The sequence below is a fragment of the Strix aluco genome, unplaced genomic scaffold, assembly GCF_031877795.1.
Source record: "Strix aluco isolate bStrAlu1 unplaced genomic scaffold, bStrAlu1.hap1 HAP1_SCAFFOLD_33, whole genome shotgun sequence".
Lineage (NCBI taxonomy): Eukaryota > Metazoa > Chordata > Aves > Strigiformes > Strigidae > Strix > Strix aluco.
Window position 1 is genome coordinate 814,043 of NW_027436647.1, and position 9,724 is coordinate 823,766.

Here is a 9,724-nt window from a genome sequence, read left to right on the forward strand (position 1 = left end):
CGATTCTGCGAAGCAATGTGAACACTTCTGCTTCCCAGGCACAGAGAAGGTGCTAGCAGGGAATTCTCTGCCTGCCTTTCCCCAGTGCTCTGCAAGCTCTCCAGAACAACAGCAAATCTGGGGCTCTGTGCTTTCTTTCGTTCTGAACAAGTGTTAGTGTTTTCTGCAGAAAAGCGATTCTTGCGAAGCAATGTGAACACTTCTGCTGCCCAGGCACAGAGAAGGTGCTAGCAGGGAATTCTCTGCCTGCCTTTCCCCAGTGCTCTGCAAGCTCTCCAGGACAACATAAAATCTGGGGCTCTGTGCTTTCTTTAGTTCTGAACAATTGTTAGTGTTTTCTGCACAAAAGCGATTCTGCGAAGCAATGTAAACACTTCTGCTTCCCAGACACAGAGAAGGTGCTAGCAGGGAATTCTCTGCCTGCCTTTCCCCAGTGCTCTGCAAGCTCTCCAGAACAACAGCAAATCTGGGGCTCTGTGCTTTCTTTTGTTCTGAACAAGTGTTAGTGTTTTCTGCACAAAAGCGATTCTGCGAAGCAATGTAAACACTTCTGCTTCCCAGGCACAGAGAAGGTGCTAGCAGGGAATTCTCTGCCTGCCTTTCCCCAGTGCTCTGCAAGCTCTCCAGGACAACATAAAATCTGGGGCTCTGTGCTTTCTTTTGTTCTGAACAAGTGTTAGTGTTTTCTGCAGAAAAGCGGTTCTGCGAAGCAATGTGAACACTTCTGCTTCCCAGGCACAGAGAAGGTGCTAGCAGGGAATTCTCTGCCTGCCTTTCCCCAGTGCTCTGCAAGCTCTCCAGGACAACATAAAATCTGGGGCTCTGTGCTTTCTTTAGTTCTGAACAAGTGTTAGTTTTTTCTGCACAAAAGCGAATCTGCGAAGCAATGTGAACACTTCTCCTTCCCAGGCACAGAGAAGGTGCTAGCAGGGAATTCTCTGCCTGCCTTTCCCCAGTGCTCTGCAAGCTCTCCAGGACAACATAAAATCTGGGGCTCTGTGCTTTCTTTTGTTCTGAACAAGTGTTAGTGTTTTCTGCACAAAAGCGATTCTGCGAAGCAATGTGAACACTTCTGCTTCCCAGGCACAGAGAAGGTGCTAGCAGGGAATTCTCTGCCTGCCTTTCCCCAGTGCTCTGCAAGCTCTCCAGAACAACAGCAAATCTGGGGCTCTGTGCTTTCTTTTGTTCTGAACAAGTGTTAGTGTTTTCTGCACAAAAGCGAATCTGCGAAGCAATGTGAACACTTCTGCTTCCCAGGCACAGAGAAGGTGCTAGCAGGGAATTCTCTGCCTGCCTTTCCCCAGTGCTCTGCAAGCTCTCCAGGACAACATAAAATCTGGGGCTCTGTGCTTTCTTTCGTTCTGAACAAGTGTTAGTGTTTTCTGCAGAAAAGCGATTCTTCCGAAGCAATGTGAACACTTCTGCTTCCCAGGCACAGAGAAGGTGCTAGCAGGGAATTCTCTGCCTGCCTTTCCCCAGTGCTCTGCAAGCTCTCCAGAACAACAGCAAATCTGGGGCTCTGTGCTTTCTTTAGTTGTGAACAATTGTTAGTGTTTTCTGCACAAAAGCGATTCTGCGAAGCAATGTAAACACTTCTGCTTCCCAGACACAGAGAAGGTGCTAGCAGAGAATTCTCTGCCTGCCTTTCCCCAGTGCTCTGCAAGCTCTCCAGAACAACAGCAAATCTGGGGCTCTGTGCTTTCTTTTGTTCTGAACAAGTGTTAGTGTTTTCTGCACAAAAGCGATTCTGCGGAGCAATGTAAACACTTCTGCTTCCCAGACACAGAGAAGGTGCTAGCAGGGAATTCCCTGCCTGCCTTTCCCCAGTGCTCTGCAAGCTCTCCAGGACAACATAAAATCTGGGGCTCTGTGCTTTCTTTTGTTCTGAACAAGTGTTAGTGTTTTCTGCACAAAACCGATTCTGCGAAGCAATGTGAACACTTCTGCTTCCCAGGCACAGAGAAGGTGCTAGCAGGGAATTCCCTGCCTGCCTTTCCCCAGTGCTCTGCAAGCTCTCCAGAACAACAGCAAATCTGGGGCTCTGTGCTTTCTTTTGTTCTGAACAAGTGTTAGTGTTTTCTGCACAAAAGCGATTCTGCGAAGCAATGTGAACACTTCTGCTTCCCAGACACAGAGAAGGTGCTAGCAGGGAATTCTCTGCCTGCCTTTCCCCAGTGCTCTGCAAGCTCTCCAGGACAAAATAAAATCTGGGGCTCTGTGCTTACTTTAGTTCTGAACAAGTGTTAGTTTTTTCTGCACAAAAGCGAATCTGCGAAGCAATGTGAACACTTCTGCTTCCCAGGCACAAAGAAGGTGCTAGCAGGGAATTCTCTGCCTGCCTTTCCCCAGTGCTCTGCAAGCTCTCCAGGACAACATAAAATCTGGGGCTCTGTGCTTTCTTTTGTTCTGAACAAGTGTTAGTGTTTTCTGCAGAAAAGCGATTCTGCGAAGCAATGTGAACACTTCTGCTTCCCAGGCACAGAGAAGGTGCTAGCAGGGAATTCTCTGCCTGCCTTTCCCCAGTGCTCTGCAAGCTCTCCAGGACAACATAGAATCTGGGGCTCTGTGCTTTCTTTTGTTCTGAACAAGTGTTACTGTTTTCTGCAGAAAAGCCCTTCTGCGAAGCAATGTGAACACTTCTGCTTCCCAGGCACAGAGAAGGTGCTAGCAGGGAATTCTCTGCCTGCCTTTCCCCAGTGCTATGCAAGCTCTCCAGAACAACAGCAAATCTGGGGCTCTGTGCTTTCTTTAGTTCTGAACAATTGTTAGTGTTTTCTGCACAAAAGCGATTCTGTGAAGCAATGTAAACACTTCTGCTTCCCAGACACAGAGAAGGTGCTAGCAGGGAATTCCCTGCCTGCCTTTCCCCAGTGCTCTGCAAGCTCTCCAGGACAACATAAAATCTGGGGCTCTGTGCTTTCTTTTGTTCTGAACAAGTGTTAGTGTTTTCTGCACAAAGGCGATTCTGCGAAACAATGTAAACACTTCTGCTTCCCAGGCACAGAGAAGGTGCTAGCAGGGAATTCCCTGCCTGCCTTTCCCCAGTGCTCTGCAAGCTCTCCAGGACAACATAAAATCTGGGGCTCTGTGCTTTCTTTTGTTCTGAACAAGTGTTAGTGTTTTCTGCAGAAAAGTGATTCTTGCGAAATAATGTGAACACTTCTGCTGCCCAGGCACAGAGAAGGTGCTAGCAGGGAATTCTCTGCCTGCCTTTCCCCAGTGCTCTGCAAGCTCTCCAGGACAACATAAAATCTGGGGCTCTGTGCTTTCTTTTGTTCTGAACAAGTGTTAGTGTTTTCTGCACAAAAGCGATTCTGCGAAGCAATGTGAACACTTCTGCTTCCCAGACACAGAGAAGGTGCTAGCAGGGAATTCTCTGCCTGCCTTTCCCCAGTGCTCTGCAAGCTCTCCAGGACAACATAAAATCTGGGGCTCTGTGCTTTCTTTAGTTCTGAACAAGTGTTAGTTTTTTCTGCACAAAAGCGAATCTGCGAAGCAATGTGAACACTTCTGCTTCCCAGGCACAAAGAAGGTGCTAGCAGGGAATTCTCTGCCTGCCTTTCCCCAGTGCTCTGCAAGCTCTCCCGGACAACATAGAATCTGGGGCTCTGTGCTTTCTTTTGTTCTGAACAAGTGTTACTGTTTTCTGCAGAAAAGCGGTTCTGCGAAGCAATGTGAACACTTCTGCTTCCCAGGCACAGAGAAGGTGCTAGCAGGGAATTCTCTGCCTGCCTTTCCCCAGTGCTATGCAAGCTCTCCAGAACAACAGCAAATCTGGGGCTCTGTGCTTTCTTTAGTTCTGAACAATTGTTAGTGTTTTCTGCACAAAAGCGATTCTGCGAAGCAATGTAAACACTTCTGCTTCCCAGACACAGAGAAGGTGCTAGCAGGGAATTCCCTGCCTGCCTTTCCCCAGTGCTCTGCAAGCTCTCCAGGACAACATAAAATCTGGGGCTCTGTGCTTTCTTTTGTTCTGAACAAGTGTTAGTGTTTTCTGCACAAAGGCGATTCTGCGAAACAATGTAAACACTTCTGCTTCCCAGGCACAGAGAAGGTGCTAGCAGGGAATTCCCTGCCTGCCTTTCCCCAGTGCTCTGCAAGCTCTCCAGGACAACATAAAATCTGGGGCTCTGTGCTTTCTTTTGTTCTGAACAAGTGTTAGTGTTTTCTGCAGAAAAGTGATTCTTGCGAAATAATGTGAACACTTCTGCTGCCCAGGCACAGAGAAGGTGCTAGCAGGGAATTCTCTGCCTGCCTTTCCCCAGTGCTCTGCAAGCTCTCCAGGACAACATAAAATCTGGGGCTCTGTGCTTTCTTTTGTTCTGAACAAGTGTTAGTGTTTTCTGCAGAAAAGCGGTTCTGCGAAGCAATGTGAACACTTCTGCTTCCCAGGCACAGAGAAGGTGCTAGCAGGGAATTCTCTGCCTGCCTTTCCCCAGTGCTCTGCAAGCTCTCCAGAACAACAGCAAATCTGGGGCTCTGTGCTTTCTTTAGTTCTGAACAAGTGTTAGTGTTTTCTGCACAAAAGCGATTCTGCGAAGCAATGTGAACTCTTCTGCTTCCCAGGCACAGAGAAGGTGCTAGCAGGGAATTCTCTGCCTGCCTTTCCCCAGTGCTCTGCAAGCTCTCCAGGACAACATAAAATCTGGGGCTCTGTGCTTTCTTTTGTTCTGAACAAGTGTTAGTGTTTTCTGCACAAAGGCGATTCTGCGAAGCAATGTGAACACTTCTGCTTCCCAGGCACAGAGAAGGTGCTAGCAGGGAATTCTCTGCCTGCCTTTCCCCAGTGCTCTGCAAGCTCTCCAGGACAACATAAAATCTGGGGCTCTGTGCTTTCTTTTGTTCTGAACAAGTGTTAGTGTTTTCTGCAGAAAAGCGGTTCTGCGAAGCAATGTGAACACTTCTGCTTCCCAGGCACAGAGAAGGTGCTAGCAGGGAATTCTCTGCCTGCCTTTCCCCAGTGCTATGCAAGCTCTCCAGAACAACAGCAAATCTGGGGCTCTGTGCTTTCTTTAGTTCTGAACAATTGTTAGTGTTTTCTGCACAAAACCGATTCTGCGAAGCAATGTGAACTCTTCTGCTTCCCAGGCACAGAGAAGGTGCTAGCAGGGAATTCTCTGCCTGCCTTTCCCCAGTGCTCTGCAAGCTCTCCAGGACAACATAAAATCTGGGGCTCTGTGCTTTCTTTTGTTCTGAACAAGTGTTAGTGTTTTCTGCAGAAAAGCGATTCTGCGAAGCAATGTGAACACTTCTGCTTCCCAGGCACAGAGAAGGTGCTAGCAGGGAATTCTCTGCCTGCCTTTCCCCAGTGCTCTGCAAGCTCTCCAGAACAACAGCAAATCTGGGGCTCTGTGCTTTCTTTTGTTCTGAACAAGTGTTAGTGTTTTCTACACAAAAGTGATTCTTGCGAAGTAATGTGAACACTTCTGCTGCCCAGGCACAGAGAAGGTGCTAGCAGGGAATTCTCTGCCTGCCTTTCCCCAATGCTCTGCAAGCTCTCCAGGACAACATAAAATCTGGGGCTCTGTGCTTTCTTTTGTTCTGAACAAGTGTTAGTGTTTTCTGCAGAAAAGCGGTTCTGCGAAGCAATGTGAACACTTCTGCTTCCCAGGCACAGAGAAGGTGCTAGCAGGGAATTCTCTGCCTGCCTTTCCCCAGTGCTATGCAAGCTCTCCAGAACAACAGCAAATCTGGGGCTCTGTGCTTTCTTTAGTTCTGAACAAGTGTTAGTGTTTTCTGCACAAAAGCGATTCTGCGAAGCAATGTAAACACTTCTGCTTCCCAGACACAGAGAAGGTGCTAGCAGGGAATTCTCTGCCTGCCTTTCCCCAGTGCTCTGCAAGCTCTCCAGAACAACAGCAAATCTGGGGCTCTGTGCTTTCTTTAGTTCTGAACAAGTGTTAGTGTTTTCTGCAGAAAAGCGATTCTGCGAAGCAATGTGAACACTTCTGCTTCCCAGACACAGAGAAGGTGCTAGCAGGGAATTCCCTGCCTGCCTTTCCCCAGTGCTCTGCAAGCTCTCCAGGACAACATAAAATCTGGGGCTCTGTGCTTTCTTTTGTTCTGAACAAGTGTTAGTGTTTTCTGCACAAAGGCGATTCTGCGAAGCAATGTGAACACTTCTGCTTCCCAGGCACAGAGAAGGTGCTAGCAGGGAATTCTCTGCCTGCCTTTCCCCAGTGCTCTGCAAGCTCTCCAGAACAACAGCAAATCTGGGGCTCTGTGCTTTCTTTAGTTCTGAACAATTGTTAGTATTTTCTGCACAAAAGCGATTCTGCGAAGCAATGTAAACACTTCTGCTTCCCAGACACAGAGAAGGTGCTAGCAGGGAATTCTCTGCCTGCCTTTCCCCAGTGCTCTGCAAGCTCTCCAGAACAACAGCAAATCTGGGGCTCTGTGCTTTCTTTTGTTCTGAACAAGTGTTAGTGTTTTCTGCACAAAAGCGATTCTGCGAAGCAATGTGAACACTTCTGCTTCCCAGGCACAGAGAAGGTGCTAGCAGGGAATTCCCTGCCTGCCTTTCCCCAGTGCTCTGCAAGCTCTCCAGGACAACATAAAATCTGGGGCTCTGTGCTTTCTTTTGTTCTGAACAAGTGTTAGTGTTTTCTGCAGAAAAGCGGTTCTGCGAAGCAATGTGAACACTTCTGCTTCCCAGGCACAGACAAGGTGCTAGCAGGGAATTCTCTGCCTGCCTTTCCCCAGTGCTCTGCAAGCTCTCCAGAACAACAGCAAATCTGGGGCTCTGTGCTTTCTTTTGTTCTGAACAAGTGTTAGTGTTTTCTGCAGAAAAGTGATTCTTGCGAAGTAATGTGAACACTTCTGCTTCCCAGGCACAGAGAAGGTGCTAGCAGGGAATTGTCTGCCTGCCTTTCCCCAGTGCTCTGCGAGCTCTCCAGGACAACATAAAATCTGGGGCTCTGTGCTTTCTTTTGTTCTGAACAAGTGTTAGTGTTTTCTGCAGAAAAGTGGTTCTGCGAAGCAATGTGAACACTTCTGCTTCCCAGGCACAGAGAAGGTGCTAGCAGGGAATTCTCTGCCTGCCTTTCCCCAGTGCTATGCAAGCTCTCCAGAACAACAGCAAATCTGGGGCTCTGTGCTTTCTTTTGTTCTGAACAAGTGTTAGTGTTTTCTGCAGAAAAGTGATTCTTGCGAAGTAATGTGAACACTTCTGCTGCCCAGGCACAGAGAAGGTGCTAGCAGGGAATTCTCTGCCTGCCTTTCCCCAATGCTCTGCAAGCTCTCCAGGACAACATAAAATCTGGGGCTCTGTGCTTTCTTTTGTTCTGAACAAGTGTTAGTGTTTTCTGCACAAAAGCGATTCTGCGAAGCAATGTGAACACTTCTGCTTCCCAGGCACAGAGAAGGTGCTAGCAGGGAATTCTCTGCCTGCCTTTCCCCAGTGCTATGCAAGCTCTCCAGAACAACAGCAAATCTGGGGCTCTGTGCTTTCTTTAGTTCTGAACAATTGTTAGTGTTTTCTGCACAAAAGCGATTCTGCGAAGCAATGTGAACACTTCTGCTTCCCAGGCACAGAGAAGGTGCTAGCAGGGAATTCTCTGCCTGCCTTTCCCCAGTGCTCTGCAAGCTCTCCAGGACAACATAAAATCTGGGGCTCTGTGCTTTCTTTAGTTCTGAACAAGTGTTAGTTTTTTCTGCACAAAAGCGAATCTGCGAAGCAATGTGAACACTTCTGCTTCCCAGGCACAGAGAAGGTGCTAGCAGGGAATTCTCTGCCTGCCTTTCCCCAGTGCTCTGCAAGCTCTCCAGGACAACATAAAATCTGGGGCTCTGTGCTTTCTTTTGTTCTGAACAAGTGTTAGTGTTTTCTGCACAAAAGCGATTCTGCGAAGCAATGTGAACACTTCTGCTTCCCAGGCACAGAGAAGGTGCTAGCAGGGAATTCTCTGCCTGCCTTTCCCCAGTGCTCTGCAAGCTCTCCAGAACAACAGCAAATCTGGGGCTCTGTGCTTTCTTTCGTTCTGAACAAGTGTTAGTGTTTTCTGCAGAAAAGCGATTCTTGCGAAGCAATGTGAACACTTCTGCTGCCCAGGCACAGAGAAGGTGGTAGCAGGGAATTCTCTGCCTGCCTTTCCCCAGTGCTCTGCAAGCTCTCCAGAACAACAGCAAATCTGGGGCTCTGTGCTTTCTTTCGTTCTGAACAAGTGTTAGTGTTTTCTGCAGAAAAGCGATTCTTCCGAAGCAATGTGAACACTTCTGCTGCCCAGGCACAGAGAAGGTGCTAGCAGGGAATTCTCTGCCTGCCTTTCCCCAGTGCTCTGCAAGCTCTCCAGGACAACAGCATATCTGGGGCTCTGTGCTTTCTTTAGTTCTGAACAATTGTTAGTGTTTTCTGCACAAAAGCGATTCTGCGAAGCAATGTGAACACTTCTGCTTCCCAGACACAGAGAAGGTGCTAGCAGGGAATTCTCTGCCTGCCTTTCCCCAGTGCTCTGCAAGCTCTCCAGAACAACATAAAATCTGGGGCTCTGTGCTTTCTTTTGTTCTGAAGAAGTGTTAGTGTTTTCTGCACAAAAGCGATTCTGCGAAGCAATGTAAACACTTCTGCTTCCCAGACACAGAGAAGGTGCTAGCAGGGAATTCCCTGCCTGCCTTTCCCCAGTGCTCTGCAAGCTCTCCAGGACAACATAAAATCTGGGGCTCTGTGCTTTCTTTTGTTCTGAACAAGTGTTAGTGTTTTCTGCACAAAGGCGATTCTGCGAAGCAATGTGAACACTTCTGCTTCCCAGGCACAGAGAAGGTGCTAGCAGGGAATTCTCTGCCTGCCTTTCCCCAGTGCTCTGCAAGCTCTCCAGAACAACAGCAAATCTGGGGCTCTGTGCTTTCTTTTGTTCTGAACAAGTGTTAGTGTTTTCTGCAGAAAAGTGATTCTTGCGAAGTAATGTGAACACTTCTGCTGCCCAGGCACAGAGAAGGTGCTAGCAGGGAATTCTCTGCCTGCCTTTCCCCAGTGCTCTGCAAGCTCTCCAGGACAACATAAAATCTGGGGCTCTGTGCTTTCTTTTGTTCTGAACAAGTGTTAGTGTTTTCTGCAGAAAAGCGGTTCTGCGAAGCAATGTGAACACTTCTGCTTCCCAGGCACAGAGAAGGTGCTAGCAGGGAATTCTCTGCCTGCCTTTCCCCAGTGCTATGCAAGCTCTCCAGAACAACAGCAAATCTGGGGCTCTGTGCTTTCTTTAGTTCTGAACAAGTGTTAGTGTTTTCTGCACAAAAGCGATTCTGCGAAGCAATGTAAACACTTCTGCTTCCCAGACACAGAGAAGGTGCTAGCAGGGAATTCTCTGCCTGCCTTTCCCCAGTGCTCTGCAAGCTCTCCAGAACAACAGCAAATCTGGGGCTCTGTGCTTTCTTTTGTTCTGAACAAGTGTTAGTGTTTTCTGCACAAAAGCGATTCTGCGAAGCAATGTAAACACTTCTGCTTCCCAGACACAGAGAAGGTGCTAGCAGGGAATTCTCTGCCTGCCTTTCCCCAGTGCTCTGCAAGCTCTCCAGAACAACAGCAAATCTGGGGCTCTGTGCTTTCTTTTGTTCTGAACAAGTGTTAGTGTTTTCTGCAGAAAAGTGATTCTTGCGAAGTAATGTGAACACTTCTGCTGCCCAGGCACAGAGAAGGTGCTAGCAGGGAATTCTCTGCCTGCCTTTCCCCAATGCTCTGCAAGCTCTCCAGGACAACATAAAATCTGGGGCTCTGTGCTTTCTTTTGTTC